The 24,336-nt window shown below is 44.4% G+C and overlaps 1 long non-coding RNA gene across 2 annotated transcripts; it reads right to left on the reverse strand.

Annotated features, from left to right (window-relative positions):
* LOC126470067 (uncharacterized) lies at positions 1 to 23,901 on the reverse strand. Of its 2 annotated transcripts, XR_007586115.1 has the most exons (3): positions 23,758 to 23,901; positions 23,591 to 23,657; positions 23,306 to 23,505 (listed from the first exon to the last, which is right to left on the reverse strand). It is a non-coding gene; the product is annotated as an uncharacterized LOC126470067 (long non-coding RNA). The 2 variants fall into 2 exon arrangements; XR_007586114.1 differs by lacking the exons at positions 23,306 to 23,505; positions 23,591 to 23,657 and adding an exon at positions 1 to 764.
* Between the last annotated feature and the right edge of the window lie 435 nt (positions 23,902 to 24,336).

The raw sequence follows: 24,336 nt of genomic DNA on the forward strand, positions 1-24,336 counted from the left end.
TCATATTAATGAGTTTTATTACAAAAAATTAAAAGACAATACTTAAATCTGACAATTACACAGATGTGTCACAAGCAAAGAGTGACATACAAAATAAGCAATTTCTTCAGTATAACAGTTCCCATGTCTGTGTTACATAGAGTGTACAAGCAAAGTAATGAACACTGACGCTTCTATCCAACCGCTGGTAGTGAAGTGGCTATTCAACTGGAGCATCACCAGTCAGTCACGGCACTTATGTCCTCTTGACATAGGGGCTGCTGTTGTCGTGTAGTCATCCTGGAGAGGGGTCAGTCGGCGTGCGACTGGCTGACGTCTTCTCACAGCCAGCTCTTTTCTATCATTCCCAAATAGCATGCTGGTGCTTGACTTTATGCCGTTACATTGCTCCCCACCAAGGTGATGGACTGTCATTGTATATGGAGCACGAAAACAGTGGGGGAGGCAGCAGGGTGGACACACTAATGGACTGGAAGCTGTGGCTGCAGGGGACGTGAGGCTGCCAGTCATACCCCACTATCTGGCCTGTGCACTGGTGGAAATGTCCCCCAGAAGACATCCAGAAGGGTACGTGTCCACCTCCTGAGGCCCATACCACAACGTAGAAGGCGTTGGTTACTGCGGCATTTGTGGGTCCAGCTCCATTGGTAGGACGAGAGAAGGCAGAGGAGGCAAAGGCTCCATCTGGATGGGGTTGTCCTGTGGTGTTGTGATGACACCCTCTGGCAGCTGCTGTGGCCACACTGTCCTCGGGATCTGTGAATCTGGGGGAAGAGATACAGAAGGATAACCATGCACATGGCAGTGGTGAATTTTATTGTAATGTCGGTGCTGCAATCCCTCTGGGCCTGAAATGAGATACATGCATAGGCCAATTCGACAAAGGATCTTGCCTTGCACCCACCATCTGCTGCTGCTAAAAACCCCGTAAAACACAAAATCATGCAGTTCGAAGCGATACTTCCAGCCTTCTTTTGATTCTGATAAAATGTTCCACTTAACAGTTCGACTGTGGATGGAATGGTGCACTAGTTAGGTGCTGTATGCCATTGTGTTCACAGAATGATTCAAATTCATTTGATGTGAACTGAGAACCATTGTCCAACACTATGAGTTTAGGCAAATCTTCAAAGGAAACAATTGAGGACAACACCTAAAAAGTGCTATGTGACGTTGTTGAGTTCACTGGCACAGCAAAAGGAAACTTGCTATAAAAGTCTACCCAATCAACCAACGAGTGTTCCAAAAAGATCCCGCAAAGTCTATGTGCACACATTGCCATGATGATTGTGACTTAGGCCAAGCAGAAAACATTTGTGGCTGAGCAAACTGATTTTCCACACATGCATGGCACTGTGACATAATCTGTTCTATTTGGGTGTCCATACCCAGCCAAGTGCAGTGTTGACATACTAACTGTTTCATACAAACAATCCCCCAGTGTCCTTGGTGAAGTAACTGCAATACTTCTTTTTGCAAAGCTTTGGGGATCAGCACATGTGACTGTCCACTGTCATTTTGAACAAGAATCACTCCTTTCTGTATAGCGAGGCTATGCCGACATGCAAAGTATCAGCGCTCTACTGCAATGAGTCAGGCCAAGATGTGCGAATATATTTTAGCAAAATGTTCAAATTTGAATGAGCTTCCATGGCCTGAGGAATTTTCCTATAATTCAGAGGAAAGGACTGAAGCAATTCAGAATTGTGAGCATTGATGTGACAACAAGATGCAGCAGAAGCATCAAAGTCTGTATCAGGGTCAATCGGAAGACGTGAAATTGCATTTGCATTACCATGTCGAGCTGTTGGACGATACACTCTCTCATATTGTTATTGAGACAACAACAAAGGCCATCTTTACAATTTTTGGACAGTTTGTACAGGAACCAGCTTCATAGGATAAAACGAGGACTGCAGTGGCTTGTGATCCATTTACTAAGTAGAATTTTCTGCCATACAAATAGTGGTGGAATTTGGTGACACCATACACAATAGCCAATCTTTCTCTATTTGTGAATAGTTACACTGAGATCTGGACAGCACTTTTGATGCAAAAGCAATATGCCTGTCTTTATCACCAAATCTGTGCAAAAGCACTGCACCATTTCCATAGCACTGCACCATTTCCATAAGTGGAAGCGTCAACTTGCAACACAACAGGTAGGTCAAGATAAAAGTGTACCAAGCAGTGATCACTGAGAAATACATCTTTATATTTTTTAAAAGTTTCTTGGCGCTCATCTATCCAAACAAAGGGGATGTTCTTACGATGAAATTGATGCAATGGAGCTGCGATTTGTGTAGCATTTGATATGGACTGAACATAATAGTTCATTTTCCCTAAGACTGACTGCAATTCTGTGACGTTGTGAGGAACTGGCAGGTCCTGTATGGCTAACAAATGTGACTAAAGAGGATGTACACCTTGACTGTTTATGACATGACCAAGATACTGCAACTCAGGTTTAAAACTGTCACACTTGTCCAGTGTACACTCTAGTCCTGCATCAGATAACACACGAAACAAACTACACAAATTTTCAGTGTGTTCTTCAGGTGTATGACCTGCTACAACAGTATCATCCAAATAGTTTGAACAGTTTGGTACTTGAGCAGTCAGCTGTTCCAAATACTGTTGGAAAATGGTGGGTGCAGAAGCACTGCCAAAAGGCAAATGCAAATATTTAAACAAGCCCAAATGAATGTTCACGACACATGTTTCGAGATGCTTCGTCTACTAGTATTTGAAGATAGGCATCGCGCAAATCAATTTTTGAAAAGTAATGACCAGTGCCTAATCCATTCGTGAGATCCTCTGGGGTGGCAATGGATAATTATCAATCACAGTTTGTAGGATGACTGTAGATTTAAAGTCAACACAGAGGCGAATGTGAGCTGAAGGTTTGGGGAGCAAAACCAGTGGACTTGCCCATTGACTAGCTTGTATGGGCGCAATAGCTCCACTATCTTGCAATTCTTTAAGTTCAGTGGACACTTTGTCCCATAATGCAATGGGAACAGTTCTGCCCAGCAAAATTTCGGCTGAGCATTGTCTTTCATAGTAATATGTGCAATAAAATAACAAAATTGTTAGCCTTGAATAAAGCTTCAGAAAAAGTTCAGGGAATTTTTTCAGCAAGCTACCTACACTGTCTTTGGCACTGAATGCAGTCATTGACAACAGTGTTTCCTGAATGTTAACACCAAAAAAATAAAATAAATCAAGGCCAAATATGTTCTCACAATCGCATGATTGTAGCACATGAAAGTCATAGTTCGCGTACACAAGTGATACATGGCAGGCAAAGTACATTTTCTGAGAACAGGGATGTCTTGTCTATTATAAGCTGTGAGGTGTGTGCTACTTTTAGGAAGGTGTGGGAGCCTAACAGTTCATATGTGTCACGATTCAGCAATGTAACAGAGGCACTCATGTCCAAATGAAATTTCACGTGCTTCCCACTTATATGCAATTGAACAAAAAGTTTGTTGGACTGGCACAGCACTGAAGAAAGTGTTTGCTTGCTAGTTTTGCTAATGACTGCAGCAGGCTTTGAATACACTGCATTGATTACGTGAGTGGGCAGAATTCTTTTGTTTGTTCCATTGCAAACATACGGATTGTACGTGACCTTTCTCGCTCCAAGTGCAACACTGTGCTTGTCTGGGTGGGCAATCTTGGCATTTGTGCCACGAATAGCACCGAAGGTATGACTTAATTCTATTTGCCAGGTTGGTTGGTTAGTTTAAAAGAGAGGGGAAGGACGAAACTGCTAGGTCATTGATCCCTTGTTCCAAATAAAACAATGCCACAAGAATGAGAATAAAACAAGCGAGACTGACAACACAAAACAAAGAGAAAGGAAAAACCACAAGGATGAACAAAGGGCGACAAACACTTAAATGGACAAAAGGGGACAAGAAAACCACAGAAACACAATAAATAGGTAGAAGATATTAAAACGACAAAGCAGATTATGAGATGCCAGCCACTCTGCAGCACATTAAAACCTCCACCCTAAGAGCACTAGGATGGAGGACACAGAGGAACAAAGGACATGCGCTAAAACTTAGCTCAAATGATAAAACCCACCCTCAGGTATAAAAAGTATAATTAAATCACCCGATAAGGCATTGTCAGATAAAATAAGTGGCAACGAGTCCAGTAACCGAAGATTTCGTCACAGGGCAGTCAAAGTGGAACAGTGCACCAGAATATGGGCCACTGTCAACCGGGTGCCGCACTGACACTGAGGCAGGTCTTCACGGTGCAGGAGGTAGTTGTGCCCAAGCATGGCCCATGTGGAGCCAGCATAGAACCACAGAGTCCCTGTGAGCGGCCCGCATGGAGGACTGCCACACATTCGTAGTCTCCTTAATGACACACAGTTTGATGTGGTTACTAAGACTATGCCATTCCGTCTCCCAAAGCCGGAAAACCTGGTGGCACAAAAACAAATGCAGGTCAGTAATTGGGATGCCAATCTCCATAAGTGGTTTCCGTGTAGCCTGTTTGGCCAGCCTGTTAGCAAGTTCATTGCCTGCGATTCCGACATGTCCTGGGGTCCACACAAACACCACTGAATGACCGGACTGTTCCAGGGCATAGATGGACTCCTGCATGGTTGCTGCCAGAGGATGATGAGGTTAGCACTGGTCGATAGCTTGTAGGCTGCTCAAGGGGTCAGTACACAGAAGAAATGACTCCCCAGGGCCTGAACAGATATACTCAGGAACACGAGATATAGCCATCAGCTCTGTAGTGAAAACACTGCAGCCATTGGGCAAGGAATGCTGTTGAATATGTCCTCCATGGACATATGCAAAGCCGACGTGACCATCAGCCATCAAGCCATCGGTGTAAACCCCTTCATGGGCACGGTACACGTCAAGAATCGAGAGGAAGTGACAGCGGAGATATGCGGGGTGAACTGAGTCCTATGGGCCATGCAAAAGGTCCAGGCAAAGCTGTGGCCTGGGTGTAAACCATGGAGATGTATGTGAATGGACCTTGGGTATAGGTGGTAAAGGCAAGGACTCCAGTTCAGACAGAAGGGATTGGACGCGAACTGCAATTGTAAGCCCTAACCTGGGCTGCCGATGTGGGAGATGAACCACCATTTGTGGGAAAAGGAGATGGTAATTTGGTTGAGCAGGAGAACTACAAACGTGTGCAACGTAACTGGCGAGCAGTTGCGCATGCCTGACCTGCAATAGAGGGACACCAGCCTCTGCCAGGACGCTGGTCACCAGACTCGTCCTAAAAGCTCCCACCACTAGTCGAACGCCACAGTGGTGCACTGGCTCGAGTATACACAATGCTGAGGGCGCCGCCAAGCCATAAACCAGACTCCCATAGTCAAGGCAGAATTGAACAAGGGCTCTCAGAGCTGCAGCAGCATACAGTGATCTGCACCCCAGTTGGTGTTCCTCAGGCAGCGGAGGTGCTGCCAGCACTTCCACTTAAGCTGGCGAAGGAGAGGAATCCAAGTTAATTAGGTGTCGAAAACCAGTCCTAAAAATTGATATGTCTCCACTACAGTGAGGGAATCATCAGTAAGGTAGAGTTCTGGTTCCGGATGAAAGGTACAACGCCGACAGAAGTGCATAAAACATGACTTTGTGGCTGAAAACTGGAAGCCATGGGCTAGAGTCCATGACTGTGCCTTGTAGATGGGTCCCTGTAGGCGCCTCTCAGCAACACCAGTACCGGATGGAGCAGTACGAAATGCAGAAGTCGTCTGCATACAGAGAGGGTGAGACGGACGGCCCTACAGCTGCTGCTAGACTGTTAATGGCCACTAAAAATAGAGATATACTCAATATAGAGACCTGCAGGACCCCATTCTCCAGGATATGGGGGGAACTATGGGAGGCGCCAACTTAGACATGGGAAGTACGAAGCGACAGGAAATTCTGGATAAAAAATGGAAGCAGGCACCGGAGACACCACTCGCATAATGTGGCAAGGATATGATGTCGCCAGGTGGTGTCATATGCTTTTCGTAAATCAAAAAAGACGGTAACAAGGTACTGGCGTCTGGGGAAGGCTGTTCGGATGGCGGACTTGAGGAACACAAGATTATCAGTGGTACAGCGACCCAGGCGGAAACAGCCCTGGCACGAAGCCAGTAGGCCACGTGACTCCAGGACCCAAACCAAACATCGACACACCATACATTCCAACAGCTTATAAAGAACATTGGTGAGGCTGATGGGCTGATAGCAGTCCAAATCAAGTAGGTTTTGGCCGGGTTCGGGGACTGGTATTATGGTGCTCTCCCGTCAGTGCAAGGGAAAGATGCCATCGCACCAGATCCAGTTGAAGATCACAAGATGTCACTTGTAGTCAGATGAGAGATGTTTAATAATCTGACTGTGAATCTGATCTGGCCCAGGAACTGTGTCGGGGGAATGTGCAAGGGCACTGAGGAGCTCCCACTCTGTAAATGGGGCATTATTGGGTTCACTGTGGCATGTAGTGAACAAGAGGACTTTCCCTTCCATCCATAGTTTGAGAGTGCAAAAGGCTGGGGAGGGGGGAGGGTGTCATTCTCCAACACAGAGGCACGAGCACAGCGCTCAGCAAAGTGCTCAGCAATCGCGTTTATGTTGGTAGATAACACGCCATTTATGTTGACACCGGGAACACCTGTTTGGGTCTGGTACCCAAAAACTCGTTTGATCTTTTCCCAGACTTGGGAAGGTGACACTCCTGTTTCCGTCTTTTGATAAGCTGGCAAATGTGGGAATGAAGCCGTTTAAAGTCTATGATGTGCTCCAGGGAATGGTGTTGCTTATGCCTCTGTAGAGCTCTCTGACGCTCCTTAATTGCCTCAGCGACTTCCGGTGACCACCAATGGACTGTCTTTCACCGGGGGCACCCTGAAGAACGAGGGATCATGTTTTCCACCGCAGAAATGATCATTGTAGTTACCTGCTCAACCACCACATTGATGTTACCATGTGGGGGAGATTCAGCGGTGACAGCACAGGTGAAAGCATCCCAGTCTGCCTTGTTTAAAGGTCATCTGTGCAGGCATCTGTGGGCCTGACGTTGGAGCAGTGACAGGAAGATGGGGAAGTGGTCACTACAACACAGCTCGTCATGTGCTCTCCAGTGGATAGATGGGAGAAGGCCAGGACTGCAAACTGAGAGATCAATGGCCGAATATGTGCCATGTGCCACACTGAAATGTGTGGGGGCACCTGTATTTAAAAGGCAGAGGTCGAGTTGTGACAGTAAATTTTCGACATCTCTGCCTTGACCAGCAAGCACGGTGCCACCCCACAAGGGGTTATGAGCGTTAAAATCTCCCAAAAGTAGGAAAGGCTTAGGGACTTGATGAATCAGTGCAGCCAATGCATTCAGGGGTACTGCACCATGTGGAGGAAGATATACGTCTCAGACAGTCATTTCCTGCGTCATCCTTATCCTGACAGCCACAGCTTCAGGAGGGATTTGAAGTGGCACAGGTTCACAGCATACTGAGTTCAGGACATAGACACAAACTCCACCTGACACTCTGTTATAGTCGCTATGGTTCTTGTAATGCTGGGGACCAGATTTCCTGGGGGGGCATTGCAGAAAGCAGATGTAAAGCTTAAGAGTTGCTGTAGCTCAGCCAGGTGGTGGAAGAAACCGCTGCAATTCCAATGAAAGATGATTTTATAGTCAGGCTGGGAAGGCATGAAGAGTGCAAGGAGGCAGGTTATGTCTCAGGGTCACCTACTGCCACCAATTGTGTATTTGTAGCCATTGTGATGGTGGATGAGGCGTCAGTGAGATCCAGGTCCACAGGGGATGGTAAGATCTCCACTGCATCCTCAGATGCAGAATTGGTAGGGAGTGGTGGTGCTGCGGCCACCAGTGAGTCCTGTTTCTTAGCAAACTTCTTCTTAGTTTGCTTGCTGTCTCGCTTCCCTTTAGGAGTTTGCTGGAAAGCTGTCTCCAAAGCAGCTTTAGGCACGGAGGAAGACCATGAAGCTCTTCATTCAGCAGCTTTTGGCTCCTTGAGCCACTGGCGAGTGTCCGTCGTGGCACTATTGGAGACCTTGGGAGAGAGGGCCCCAAGGGACCCCTTCTGCACAACACAAGAGGAGCCGAAGGAGGCTGTCGCTTCTCTGGCAGGGGGGAAGAGACCGATATCCCCTGCATTCAGGGGGGTCTTGATCCCGAAGTAGGTGCTTTGGGAGCAATGGAGGAAGATTTGCCTCCTACCACAAAGGGGGCAGATGTATTCTGGTGGCTTAGTGGGCCCACTGTTCGTGGCACAGAGTGAGGAACCACTGGCACTTTGGATAGCAATGGTGATGCAGCTGCAGCATATGTTGACATCAGCTGAATGGGGTGTAATCTTTCAAATTTACGTTAAGCCTCTGTGTAAGTCAACCGGTCCAGGGTCTTGTACTCCATAATTTTCCAGCCCTCTTGGAGTACTGGTCAGTCTGGCGAGCAGGGAGAGTGGTGCTCTCCACAGTTGATGAAAGTGGGAGGAGGCGCACATGGAGTACGTGGGTGCAGTGGACATCCGCAGTCTCGACATGTGGCACTGGAAGTGCAGCGGGAAGACATGTGCCTGAACTTCCAGCACTTAAAGCACTGCACAGGGGGAGGGGCATATGGCTTAACATCACAGCAGTAAACCATCAACTTGACCTTTTCAGGCAATGAATCACCCTCAAAGGCCAAGATGAAGGCACCGGTAGCAACCCTGTTGTCTTTGGGTCCCCTGTAAATGCGCCAGGTGAAATGAACACCCCACCACTCTAAATTGATGTGGACTCATTGTCAGACTACTAGAGGAGATCGCAATGGAAAATGATCCCGTGGACCATGTTGAGGCTTTTATGGGAAGTGATGGAAACAGGAATATCACCCAGCATGTCACAGGCGAGTAATACTTGGGATTGGGGTGGGGATGCTGTCTGATTCACAACTGCACTATTTTGAACCTTGGACAGTGCTATCACTTCTCAAAACTTATCCTCAAGGTGTTCAATGAAAAATTGAGGCTTCATAGGTAGAAAGGAGTCCCCATCAGTTCTGCTCCAGACTAAAAACTGAGGCGAATATGGCTCTGTCCGTTCTGTAGCCCTACGTTCTTCCCATGATATAGTGAGGGAGGGAAACGGTTTAGGGTGAGACCTGTTGGCATTGTACTCGATCCTGCCCTTCTCAGAGACTGCTAGGGCCATAATGTCACCAGCAAGAAATGACTTAGTCCACTTCACTGGGGGTCATCCACCCTGATGCCACCCACTCTGATCAGGGGCTCTCCCCACAGGCACCACCCAGCCACAGCAAAGGCCAACTGGCATGATGGCCATTGCCGGGAGTCCTGATGCCCCAGGAAGGCAGGCATCTACTCCTCAGCATACATAGGGAGTTTACAGCTCAGGCATCAGCAGTGTGATCCCTCTGTTGTCAGAAGGCTACCACCAAATGGGTAAATGACAGCCCCACCACAATGGACTGGCTACCATGCTGGATATTGGGTGCAGAGAAATCCAATATTGTTACAGGGTGAAAGAGGACAGGAGACAATGGAAGAAGATGACATACTCCGGAAAGTGTCCACACCCAAATAGTTGAATCGCTGGTGGAGATGCAAAGCCATGACAAGAGATTCAGGAGATCGAATCTAAGGGCACTATGGATAACTCATGCACCACATAAGGCAGCATTCCCCATCTGGCCTGCACTTCTGTAGAATTTTGAAAGTGGCTGGTCAAACTATAGAAAGGGACATCAACTCATAGGGCCGAAAAGTGTGAGACTCCTTTTAGTCACTTCTTACGACAGGTAGAAATACCTCGGGCCTATTCTAACCCCCAGACCCACAGGGGATCTATTAACCTGTTTAGAGAGCTGTTTACATGGCATGGTGCACATGAACTGTTTCTGCCTAAAGAGCCAGTCACGAGCAAGGGACGACTCAACCCGGCTGCTCAAATTTATCGGCGAACACTGTACCTGAATCATACTCATCTTGTATTTGCATGTGTTGAAAGGATGGATATGACTGTTTCAAAATCTGTTCTCTAAGTCTGACATCAGTTACATTGTACACGATCGCATCACATAACATAACATCAGAAAAATAAAGCACCACAAGCACATTTGAATTTGCATTTCTTCGTCATACCCATCAAATTTGTTACACACTGACGATAAGTTTTTTCTGACCTTTTCTTGTAATGAAAGAATGGTACCTAGCTGCCACTACATTGACTTGTTGGTCATAATAGTTAGAGAATCTACAACCTGATCATAGGAAAGTTTACTCAGAGTGGCATTAGGGAACAATTTCTGAATGAAGCAAAAAACTGTGCTTCCTACTGTTGGTAAAAAGTAATGTAGTTTCACAGTAACTGGTACTTTCGTCTCTGTGGCAATTTCAAAGCCACTGTAAATGCTCAATGCCTTATCGACACTTACCCTATGCCTCGACCTGAAGAATTGTTCACTAAACTTGCTGGAGGCCAGTATTTTTCTAAACTTGACCTGTCAGAAGCTTATCATCAACTTCCTCTCGACGCTGCTTCCCAGCAGTTTCTGGTCCTTAACACGCCTTTCAGCCTCTATCAATACCAATGATTGCCATTCGGGGTTGCCAGCGCCCCTGCTTTCTTTCAGCGATTCTTGGAACAATTATTTCTCACTGTCCCTGGGTGTATAAATTACCAGGACGACATTGTTGTCACTAGCTCCACCACTGACGAACATCTTCAAAATCTCTGCACACTTTTTCATGTCTTACAGACAGCCGGTCTTAAGTGTAATCTTCAGAAATCAAAATTTTTTCAGGCATTATCACGTACTTGGGGTTTCAACTCTCTCGGGATGGTATTCATCCGCTTCAGCAAACTGTCGCTGCAATCAATGCCCTTCCTGACCCTACATCTGTTAAGGAACTGCAGGCCTTCTTGGGGAAAATAGCATACTATCACAGGTTTTCACCATCTGCTGCTTCGGTGGCTCAGCCGTTGCATTGCCTGATGCATAAAAACATGCCTTTTCACTGGTCCTTGTCATGCGATGCGGCTTTCCAGGAATTGAAGACTATGCTGAAACAGGCCTCGTGCCTGGCTACTTATCGACCTGGCCAACGTCTTGTTCTTGCCATGGACGCCTCTCAATACAGGGTTGGTGCAGTCCTTGCGCACTGTTTTTCTGACGGTTCTGAACAACCCATGGCTTATGCCTCCAAAATGCTCACGGATGCCCAACAAAAGTATTCTCAAATTGAAAAAGAAGCTTTGGCCATTATTTATGCTCTTCATAAGTTTGGTGTTTTTCTCTATGGATCCAAATTTCATCTTGTTATGGATCACAAACCACTTGTTTCCTTGTTTCATCCATCAACATCACTTCCTGACAAGGCTGCACACCGCCTCCAGCGTTAGGCTCTTTACTTGTCTCGTTGTAATTATGAGATTCATTTCTGGTCGACGGCTCCAACATGCGAATGCTGATGCACTGTCTCGCCTTCCCATGGGTCCTGATCTGGCATTTGATAGGTACGAACTTTTGTGTTTCCACCTGGATGTTGCCAAGCAGCGGGTTGTGGACGGATTCCCCATCACTGGGGACCGGCTGGCGGCTGCTACGGGTTCTGACCTTACCCTCTCCCGGGTTTTACACTGTATTCAGAAGGGTTGGCCAGATCGTCCATCCGCTAAGACTTCTGATCTTGCGGAACTACTACACTTTGCATTACCGCCTCACGGCTAGGGATGGTGTTATCCTCCTTTCCACCGAAAATGCTTCTCCGTGTGTTGTGGTACCTGCATCTTTGCGTGCTTCGGTCTTGCGCCTCCTTCACCAAGGGCACTGGGGTGTCTCTCACAGAAAATTTCTGACGCACCGTCATATTTACTGGCCCAGCATCGACTCTGAAATTGCACACATGGTCGCTGCCTGCGGCCCTTGTGAGTCACAGGCCGCCACCCTGAAGTCATCTTTGTCACTGTGGCCTTCGCCTGAGAAGCCCTGGGAGCGTATTCATGCTGACTTCGCGGGACCTTTTTTAGGTACACCTACTCTAACTTTCCTTTCATTGTCCGTTGCATGTCGCCTACCACCGCAGCAACCACCAATGCCCTAGCTCGCATTTTCTCTTTGGAAGGCCTTCCCTCTACTCTTGTCACTGATAATGGTCAACAATTTGCCTCTTCTGATTTTTCGGATTTTTGTGCCCGTCATGGCGTCATGTATGTCACGGCCCATCTGTTCCATCCACAGTCAAACAGTGAGGCTGAACGACTGTTCGCACATTTAAAGCTCAGATGAGGAAACTCCTGACTTCTTCTGCTGCTGATGATGCCCTTCTCCAATTTCTGGCTTCTTACCGTTTGACCCCCATGGGCGACTACAGCCTGGCTGAGCTCTTACACGGCTGACAGCCCTGCACGCTACTTCATCTTCTGCGTCTTCCACTTCACGTCCGTGGGTGCCTTTGCTTGACCGGTTCACCGCCAGCTACCTTGTATGGGTATGGGGATATGGCAGGCGGCCAAAATGGAGTCCTGGCCACATCTTACGACACCGTTGCCGACGCCTGTATGAAGTCCAGACAGACACGGGTGTTGCAGTGCATCATTCGGACCAGCTTCAGCCTCGTGTGCCGACGACGCCTGTTCCGGATGCCACTATACCACCTTCGGCTCTACCTGACGCTCGGGATCCTGGAATCTCTCATTGCTCACAACGCAGTCCTCTCACCATCATATTGGTGCCAGCACAGGAACTGACGCCAACAGGAGACATGCCCATGCAGGAACCAGATGACCATCATCTGTCGGAGCAACGCTGCTCACCTCCTCCTTCCACGGACGCGGACACATCACCCATGTCTCCTGTTATAACAACCGGACTTGCTGCAATGGGCAGATTGGTGCACGGGGCCCCAGCAGATTCGACCCCCACGTCTCCTGTCATCTCGACCCGTTATCATTGGGGACACTTCCGTCCATACGGGAAGCCTCCTCCTCAAGAATTTACGGCCGGTCAAACAACACCTATGTATGTTAGCAATCTACAGGCCACCTCCATCAAGACCTGTGCAAAAACTTCAAAGGGGGGGAAAGTGTTGTGACTCGCCGATCTTTCAAAGTGCCACCGTGCAGTTACGCGCCTCCTCTACACACGGTGCTGTCTGCCAGCCATGCAGCAGCAGTGCCACCTAAGCGGCCAGCCAGCCAGCGGCCACTAGACTCGGACTCAGTTTATGATTTGACTGTTAAAGTGACACACGTCTTACTCTGTTTACTTGATCTGTGACTTTCATGTATTGCGTAGTCCTTGAAATATATTTGTTCAACTTGAAGTTATAACACGACCCCTCACATGGTTCCATTGCTAGCAGTTATCTTTGCAGACATGTAGAGCTGTGCCTGCTGTAATGAAAGAAGTGATGATTGACATAGATCAGCATATGAATCCTCTTCTGCTAATCACTCCTTATTCACAGTGTCTTCATCCAAAATTGTGTCATGTACATAATCATCATCTTCGTCAGTGAAGTCAATTTCCAATTCAACTTCATAATTTTCTTTGTTTTCCACTTACTGTGTCTAATGTTTGCTGTAATCTGTCATTCTAACCACATATGTGTAATGCAAACATGGAATATTACTTTAGTATGATTGACTGCTTTGATACTACCTATGTATATATTGTTTACTGACACACTCTATACCCTCATGAGTTTGTCACAGTTGGATCAATGAAGTAAGAAATAAATAAATAAATAAGAGATGTAACACTTTTTCATCAAAAAGTCTACGCTGATGACACATGTTCGAAAATGTGCTTTGTGGACAAAAAAGATATAAACAATGGTTGACTGGAATTTCCATGTGCCAAATTGCAATACTGAGAAGCAAATGCGCTGCATGACTGCTGACTGTTGCCACTCCATTGTTGGATGATCTACATACATTAAAAAAGGAAATTACAGTGGGTTCGAATTGACCCCTTCCGCCATTCTAGGTATATCGAATGAAATGTTGAAAAAAATATAAATATTCTGCATCCTAATACATGACTGCAAAGAGGAGAAAAAAAATAGGAAAAGTCATTTGATTTTGTTAATGAAGTAAATAAATCAGATTCGACAATGAAGGAAAAAATATGACAGATGTCTTTTGACCACTTCCACTGTTTTACTGTCAAATGTCACACATGAGCAGTGATACACATTGCACAGTACAGTTGGTTTAATGTGGAACTCACACCATAGCTTTCATATTGCAATTCTTCTGTAATTTGTAGCTGAATCCATTTACGTTATGACATTTTCAGCACCATATAGTGGGAAAATTTTCATAAATTTTTATTGTTTCCATCACATTTCTGTAATAACTTCAAGTTGAACAAATATATTTCAAGGAAGACGCAATACATGAAAGTCACAGATCAAGTAAACAGAGTAAGACGTGCGTACACTTTAACAGTCAAATCATAACTGAGTCCAAATCTAGCGGTCGCTGGCTGGTTGGCCGCTTAGGTGGTGCTGCTGCTGCATGGCTGGCAGACAGCGCCGCATGTAGAGGACGTGCGTAACTGTGCGGCGGCACTTTGAAAGATGCAACAGGCGATGCAACGGCTGAGCCACCGAAGCAGCAGATGGTGAAAACCTGTGATAGTATGCTATTTTCCCCAAGAAGGCCTGCAGTTCCTTAACAGATGTAGGGCAAGGAAGAGCATCGATCGCATTGACAGTTTGCTGAAGCAGATGAATACCATCCCAAGAGAGTTGAAACCCCAAGTACGTGATAGATGCCCAAAAAAATTTTGATTTCTGAAGATTACACTTAAGACCGGTTGTCTGTAAGACATGAAAAAGTGTGCGGAGATTTTGAAGATGTTCATCAGTGGTGGAGCCAGTGACAACAATGTCATCCTGGTAATTTATACACCCAGGGACAGTGAGCAATAATTGTTCCAAGAATCGCTGAAAGAAAGCAGGGGCGCTGGCAACCCCGAATGGCAATCGTTGGTATTGATAGAGGCCGAAAGGCGTGTTAAGGACCAGAAACTGCCAGGAAGCAGCATTGAGAGGAAGTTGATGATAAGCTTCTGACAGGTCAAGTTTAGAAAAATACTGGCCTCCAGCAAGTTTAGTGAACAGTTCTTCAGGTCGAGGCATAGGGTAAGTGTCGATAAGGAATTGAGCATTTACAGTGGCTTTGAAATCGCCACAGAGACGAATATCACCATTTGGCTTAGCAACGAAAATGACAGGAGAGGACCACTCACTGGAAGTGACAGGAAGCAAGACCCCTGAAGCAGTGAGACAATCCAGCTCCCGTTTGACCTGATCACAAAGGGCCACAGGAATGGGTCAAGCCCGAAAAAACTTAGGCCGAGCAGTGGGTTTGAGCGTGATATGAGCTTCAAAGTCGTTTGCGTGGCCTAACCCAGGACAAAAAAGGGACGACAATTTTGTCAACAAGGTATCCAGTTGAGAATAAGGAATAGCATCAGAGACGATATTGACAGAGTCGTCTATGGAGAACCCAAAAACACGAAAGGCATCGAAACCAAAAAGATTCTCTGCGTTACTATGGTCGACCACAAATATGGGAACAGTGCGAACGACAGATTTGTAAGATACCTCAGCATCAAATTGTCTCAAGAGAGAAATCTTCTGTTTATTGTAAGCCCGTAATTGCCTAGTGACAGGTGACAGGATTGGAGAACCCAACTGAAGATACGTCTGAGAATTGATGACAGTGGCAGCAGAACCAGTATCCACCTGCATGCGAACATCTTGACCAAGTATTTGGACAGTGAGGAATAACTTCCCTGAAAGGGAATAAGTACAATTGACAGACAACACAGAATCAGAATCAGTGTCATGTTCATGAACATCATATATGCGGTCGGATTTGCAAACGGATGACACATGACCGTTTTTTTTTGCATTTGTGACACACGGCCCAACGTTGTGGACAATCTTCTCGTGAATGTTTCGTAAAACACCACGAACATGAAGGAAGTTGCCGTGGGTTTTGCTGTAGTTTCTTAGAGGTTTGTTTACGGTTAGGCCGAGGCTGCGCTTGGGAGCATACTGCGGCCACGTCGGCCGGCGGGGACACACCACACGCTTCGTCAACAGTGCACAGAGGTTGTGTTCCCCCGACGTCACCCCAGGCCTCTATTTGCACTCCAGCAATGCGAGGAACTTCAAAAGACTGAGCGATGGATAGGACTTCATCTAGAGTCGGATTTGCCAACTGAAGGCACGTTGCCAAACTTCTATGTCGGGCGCCGATCGGATAATAGCATCCCGTACCATGGAATCGGCGTAGGACTCTTTGTGAACTTCAGTAATAAATTGACACTTTCTACTGAGGCCGTGAAGTTCAGCAACCCAAGCGCGATAGGATTGATTTGGTTATTTTTGACAACGATAAAAGGCAACACGAGAGGCTACCACATGCGTATGCTTTTGAAAATAGGCGGACAGAAGTGAGCGCATTTCAGCAAAGGACAAAGACGCAGGATCTTTCCAAGGAGCCGATTGCGACAACAACCGATACATTTGAGGTGAAATCCATTAAAGGAACAGAGACTTACAAGTTTGTTTGTCCACAACATGAAATGCCAAGAAGTGCTGTCAAAGACGTTTTTCGTAATCAGACCAGTCTGCCGCCGTCTCGTCATAAGGAGGAAAAGTAGGTAGAGACAACGGCGAGAGACGCCCCGCATTTGATGCCGCAACGAAATCACGAATCGCATTTGTGAGAAGCGTTTGCTGTTCTATAAGACCTTGCAATAGTTGCTCTAAAGTAGCCATGGAAACATGTGGATCAACGATGGAAAAGAAAAATCACTACCTCATCACCAATTGTAATAACTTCAAGTTGAACAAATATATTTCAAGGAAGACGCAATACATGAAAGTCACAGATCAAGTAAACAGAGTAAGACGTGTGTAAACTTTAACAGTCAAATCATAACTGAGTCCAATTCTAGCGGTCGCTGGCTGGTTGGCCGCTTAGGTGGCGCTGCTGCTGCATGGCTGGCAGACAGCACCGCATGTAAAGGACGCGCGTAACTGCGTGGTGGCACTTTGAAAGATCAGTGAGTCACAACAATTTCCCATTTCTTTGATAATATTCCATTCAAATTTGACATTGGTCTGAGTAGCTATTCTTTTTTTATGGCATTTTGAACCTGGAACTTTAATTATAATCACCCTGTCGTATGAAAATAAACATAAGTCTGATATGACCTGCTGATGACAAAAAGGGAAGAGGACATATACTTTCATAGGACCAATCCACAGAACAACTTATAGGAAGCTGCAGTGAGCATACTGTTACCTTCCCATAAACATATATAATGAGTGAAATTGTTTGCACATCTGTGATGAGGAGAACAAGTAAGACATGATGTTCATCACTTTATTAATAAAGGTATTACCTAACCAGGTAGCTGAGCATATTAAAGCAGCCCTTCTGGGATGTGAGGTGGTGAGCTTGATCCAGATTTAATCTGACTTGTGGATTAATGATGAGGGCTGCTGAGTTGGCCAGACAGGATGTGGTTTTTAGACTGTTTCCCACATCCAACGAGGTAAATGCTGGTCTGGTATGTACATTCTGCCTCAGCTACATGCTATGCAAACTTTTAGCAAACATTCTTACACTTGAACATAAATCTAGATGCAGGTGGTAGGTGGGGTACACCAATTCTATCTTTGGGGGGGGGGGGGGGGGGGCATTTGGAAGGGCATCTGGCCAACACTTACCACTAACATTGCTCAAACACTTATAAATACTGACCCTGTAGAAGAAATGGGAAAAGGGAAAAGAAGAAGAACAAGAAAAGTAAAGCTATTAACCCTTTAACAGCTCTCTTGTAAGTAAGTTAATCCTTTTTTGTGGATGGTGTAAACACTCTCCACAGGAGTGTTGCAATACATCTCTTTGAGACAAATGCAAGGAGATTTTACCTGCATTTGTATCCTCGCTCCTTCCATATGGATCTCGATCCTGTTTGTGTTCAACGGTAACACTGGAACAATCTTATTAATGTAGTCTAGGTATCATTCTCCCCTTTACTTTGTGCTTAGGAACCTGTTGCAGTTGGGGGAGGAATTTGCAGAACTCTTAAGAGATTTCTGGGAAACCTCTAAAGCCATTCAACTTGTATTTATTGAACTGTGTTCAGCATATGGTAAAACCTCAATTCTGCAATTGTACAATTTATGCCCTGGTCTCTTTGAAGTACCTTTCTACAATTTTAAGCTCTTTCATAGTTGACTGTTTATTTCTAGATGGGAACACACCGTTTTATATCATTTGCACAGTTTTACTTTGCTCAACATTTTATTGGAGAAGATACAGTTCTTTCAATGGATACATTTTTTGTTAGTACATGTACATATTTTACTACTCAATCCAGAATACTCTGTATTGCTGAATTCAATGTGGAAGACTGTACCTTATAATTCCTTTTCATGTGCACTTTATATTTGATGGGTAAGTTTTACCTCTTTTATCTTCTGCCTTACAATATAAAACAACTATCCAATTAAAACCACTATCTCTACTTTACACTGTTAATTACTTGGACAGTTAAAACAAGTAAGCTACGTTCTCTTCTATATTTATGTAGGAATATACTATATTTACTTGAAGCTGCATGTCAAGACAATATGGTCACTGAGCTAGAACAGTTTGTCGTAATACAAGCACAGAAGAAACAGGCACAAACGGATGACACACAAAATTAATATGAAGGGAAAAAGTGCAAGTACTAAAACTGGTTGCTTACAGGCAGAATAGAATAAAATGCAAAAGAATGAATGGGAGATCGAAATAGAAGTAATTGTTCCCTGTCACTCAAGGAGAAGGAAGGCTAATGCAAAACAAGGAGATGATATAAATAAGAAAAAAGAAATGAAGATTAGGTTTTAACATCCCATTGATGACCATAAAGAAGGATAATGTCTGGGAAGAAACAGAAAGTATGAAGACGAAAATATAAGAAAGAATTCTGTAAAAATTCAGATGGCAGTAATCACATCAACAAAGAGTCTAAAACACAGTATGCATCTGCAAAACATTTTAAAAATGTAGGAAACCTCAAGTACGCAGCTGAGATGTTCAACAGAAAGTAAGCAATTCAGTAGACATGAGAGGAGGTCTGAAGGAAGAAGCGCAGACGGAAATATGGAAGCATCCGATCCCGCCCATCTGCTTTGACCCATGACATCACAAATATGGCGGAAACGACCATAAACCACGATTCCAATATGGTGCATATAAAGTAGTTACGTACACATTATGTGGACGAAAATACATCGAAAAGCAAACATACACACGTTCCACAAAAAGTCTGACACTAACGGGACAGGCGCGGGAAATAGGGGGTTTTTGGGTGGGGACAAACTAAATATAAACAAATTTAGACACCCACCCCCATACAAAACCACGCAAAACGAGGAAAAAAACCAACATCACAAAACTCCCCAAACACCACTAAACACAATATTATCTGGAATTGGACATTTCCCTTGACCTATATAGCTCAACAGCAGCTTCCGATCTCATAAATTAGGACCTAACACTTCCCTTGACCTATCTAGCTCAAAAACATCTCCCGATACCAAAACCAACATTCCCAGCCACACATTGGGATCGAACACTTCCCTTGACCTGTTATCCTTACAACATCTCCACATACAGCCGTCCCTAGTCCGAGACGCCGGAACTTTAAGTAAGCCTCATTTCTTCACAACATACCGAACACTTCACGACTTCATCCAAAAATCCGAATAGTTGAAGAAATTTTATTAGAGACAACGCACTGTCCCCCATCATAGCTGACAACCAAAAACTGTTGACCCTGTCAGTCATATCCATACCTACCAAAGACACAAAAAAGCAATTTACCAAAATTCACACGACGCCACACTCCCAAACTAAACCAAAAACATCACCTAACACACCACCAGAGAGCACCACCGATCGCATCAAAACGACACCTACAAACACGCCACTCTCACTAACTAAATTCCGCGCCATCGTGACGTCATACACAACAACAGCCTTACGTCACAGGTCAAAGCCGACGGGTGGGATCGGACGCTTCGGTCGACTCGCGCAGACTGGTAAATCATGATTCATGGAGTTACAAATTTCTTGATAGTAATTAAAGCACCCATTGTATGAGACAGCATGGCACATTAGTAAGAATGCATCACTTGCTGACAAGATAGAAGAGGACAAACCATTCCATACAGCTAAATGTCAAAAAACTAATTGAGACTCTTGCTGTCTCAGAGTAATGCTTGTAGTATGTGTGACTACATACTGGTGTGACTGTGCTATAAAGAGTAGTTTATAAACAAAAGTGAAATTTTATAAAGTTTATTTATTTGTGTAGTCAGACCACATTGGACTACTGCAGCATTGGAAGACCTAGTGACAGGAACAACCAAATGAAAAAACAATTGATTCAGTTGGTTACTGGAAAACAGTCATCTAATTTGGTTGTAGTTTCACGTGTCAGCAGAATTATTCATTCATTATTTTGAGCAAAACTACTCTATGTGAGCAAACAAATGAAAACAATTTAATCAGTCGGTTGTAGCTTTACGAACTGATTGGACTAAACATTCAGTCTTTTGAGTGAAACCAGTATGTGGGAGCAACCAAATGAAAACCGTCAATGCAGACCAGCATATTCAGTTCTGAGCAGACACATTCAATCAATTTGCCACTGTTAAAGCATTATTGTTGTGTTGTACCCTGATGGAGGTTGCAACATACATACATGAATCCCTCAGTTAGATAGCAAGTTGTGTGGGATTTTTCAGATCCACCAATGCTTTGGCACACTAGAGGCTTCATGCAAAGGAATAAGTTGACAACAGGGTTCAGGGTTTAGCTGAGGTTTATCAGGTCTCTATGGTTGGAGACAGCATACAAACTCGGGTATAAGGCTAGGGAGGTACAAATGAAGAAATGAGCTTCTGGTTTGGTACCTTGGTCTGATTTTATTGCTTCTTCCTGAGCTTACGTGAACATGCTGAAGAGCACAGACACTGGGTCACAATTTTAATGAGTGGAGAACATAGATGAGGCTTACTAGACACTCAAATTACTAGAACAAATAGCCTGCCTGCCCTATCACTTAGACTAGAATCATGAAAGGGAGCCAGTTTCTTATTGCTCAAATTGAACCCTCAGGTCCTGTATACATCACACTGTAAATGACAATAGTCATAGCTACAAGTAAGCCTTGATAGACGAACTACCCACAGGTATGTACAGGCAAGAATGCAAGTCTTTCTTAGGGGACAAGCTTAATTGAATACGCGTATTTCCCTTGCATAATTCTCTGCTGTCAGTTGATGGTCACCCAAGACTCATCTGCTGTCAGGAACTCTTGAATCAACTCCGTCCTGCTCGTCAACTGGTGGCATCTTTATACTGTGTTGTGGTTGTTTGCTTATAGATGGTATGTGATCATGTCACATTTTTACCCACAATTTGCAACCAGCCAGCTTGAAATTATTGGTTTCTTAATGCTCGTCACCTCATACTGATATCGCTAAAGTTTCAAGCACTGTACATCTCTGCCTAGGTTTCCAGACTGTAATTGTTAAAATTGTTACCAAGATGACTTTTTTGCTGGGAATCCTTTCATGATTTAGTCATTACTCATTTCTTAATGCTTGTGACCTCATATTTGTCTGGTGAAAGCATTAAGCCCGATACATCTCCATCTAGGTTTCCAGGCTTTCCTTGTTAAAATTCTTACCCAGACGACTTATTATATTTTTGTTGATCATCCCTCTATGAGTTGGTTATTACAGTTGACTGAACTCTGTTATTGCCTCACACACACACACACACACACACACAAACACACACAGGATTTAACTTTTACAAGCTTTCGGGGCCAGTGGCTCCATTTTCTGGCAGAAGAGTTGAAGAGGAAGGAAGAGAGGTGAAGGAAAAGGACTGCAGAGATTTAGGGAAACGGGTATAGTTCAGAAAAGTCACCCAGAACCTCGGGTCAGGGTAGACTTACAGGACGTGATGAGAAAGAAAGACTGATTGTTGGGGACTGTAACGGGCAAGATTTGAAAATCTGGGAGCTTAAAGATGGAAGACAGGGTAATACACAAGACAGAGGTTACTACTAAAACATCATGCATGCCTTAACAAAAGTGAAAAGCTAAGTGCATTGTATGTAACAGGGGTGGCAGGCAGGACAGCAAAAAATAAACAAGCCAGAAAACGGAACATGTAGAAAACTAAAATGGAGTGAAGAAAGGACAAGTTACAGGAAAGAAATGCTGGATGGAAGGAATTAATGTAAATTAAGGCCAGGTGGGTTGCGAGAACCAAGGACATATACTGCTAGTTCCCACCTGTGGAGTTCTGAGAAACTGGTACCTGTGTGGTGCAACAGGCGCAGAGATCACGACTGTCATGATGTACAGCACACTCTGCAACAGGATATTGTTTGTTGCCTGTATACACCCTCTGCCTGTGTCTATTCATCCTGACTGATAACTGGGTAGTAGTCATGCCACTGTATAAGGCTGAAGAGTGTTTAAACAACATCTGGTATATGACATGTGTTGTTTCACAGGTGGCTCGCCCTGTGATAGTATATTTTTGCCAGTTACATGGTGGGAATAGGTGGTGGTAGGAGGGTGCATAGGGCAAATCCTGCAGCGGGGACAGTCACAGGAGTAGGAGCCCCAGGGTAGGGAGATGGGTGCAGAAGGAGCATAGGGTCTGACAAGGATATTGCGGAGACCAGGTGACGAAAAGCTATTCTAGGTGTGGCTGCCAAAACCTCACACAGAATGGATCACACTTCAGTCCATGATTTTAGGAAGTCATGGCCTTGGCGAAGAAGCTGATTGATACATTCAAGATCAGGTTAATACTGGGTGACAAGTGGAGTGTTCCAAAGTGTGACATACAGTATTTGCAAGGATGATTCATATTATGAAACTATATTAACTAAAAAAATTCAAAGAAAATTAATTAATGATGACACATTTTTCTTGCTAAGAAAATACTTCCAATAAGCTACAGTATATGGTTTAAAAGCAAGTGAGTAAATCACTAAACAATTAAAAAAATGTATCTTATATGCTTTGTCCTCATGTCACCTCAGCATTACCAAAATAGAATTATCGGTGGTGGGTGTAAACCAACAGGAAAAGGAGAAGAGCTTCAATAAATTTAAACAGAAAAGTAATTGTTAATTTATTTAAACATAGATTTATAATGTAGTACCAATTACTAAGCTCTTTTAAAAAGTCCCAATTGATTGAAAGTAGAATGAAAAAGTCATATCCATGTTCGGTTTGCAGCTCCTTGTATTGGCCGTGTTTGCAGTTAACATTTTTGGGATTTGAGGTCCGACTGATACGCAAAGCACCGTTTTTCTCAGTACCCAAACATGTTTCGGCACCACTGTGCCATCATCTGTGGGTTTTCGTTTTTATTTATTCTGCAATGTGAACATTTTTGTTACATGATTATAAAATTAAGTGCATTTTTAGTTCAAACAACAGATCGTTTCTTTTTGTAAATACCTTTACATTTGGTGAGCATGAATTTACTCAACCACTCTTGTGTTAATTATTACAGGTAGCTTGTCATCTGCAACCAAACGATGTTGATGAGAAAGTTTTTTGCTGAGAGTTAACCTATATTCTAGAGTGTAATTTAGTTTTTCGCGCCTATTTTCGTATTTACTTACGTTTTCGTGTGACAAGCACTTCCATTCTCCGCATCATGCTGAGATGTTGTGATGCATACGTAACTATAGCAAGTATTTCCCACAAATTACGTAGTAAAACGCTTTTCACTACACCAGAACACAGTGTGATTGTGATTTGTTGTGTGTCCCAGCCCAGTCAGTGTTCATTTGTTTACCAGAGAGTTTGGCGCCAAATTTGAATTTTATTTGCATTTTATCTTTGTGTGTGTTTCTTAGCTGTGCTTGTTGTCTTTTATATGGTATTCCTATTTGTGTGCAAATGGTGCGTCTTTTTAGTGTATTTATTTTTCGTGTGTGTGTGTGTGTGTGTGTGTGTGTGTGTGTGTGTGTGTGTGTGTGTAGGCTTTATCTGTTTGTGCTGTTTTCATTTGTAAAGTTCCTTTTAATGTGTTATAGTGTGCCCTTGCAGAGTGTAGTGTATTCGTTTAAGACCTGTTTTCTTTCCACTATTGCCTTCTTTATATGGAAATTTTCCTCAATGGTCAGTTTGCTGTATAGGCTGTGGCTGGGTTTTAGTATTCTAAGTCTGCTTCTATTGTGGTTGGGTGGTGGTTGTTG

This window comes from Schistocerca serialis, chromosome 3 (genome assembly GCF_023864345.2).
Source record: "Schistocerca serialis cubense isolate TAMUIC-IGC-003099 chromosome 3, iqSchSeri2.2, whole genome shotgun sequence".
Classification (NCBI taxonomy): Eukaryota; Metazoa; Arthropoda; class Insecta; order Orthoptera; family Acrididae; genus Schistocerca; species Schistocerca serialis.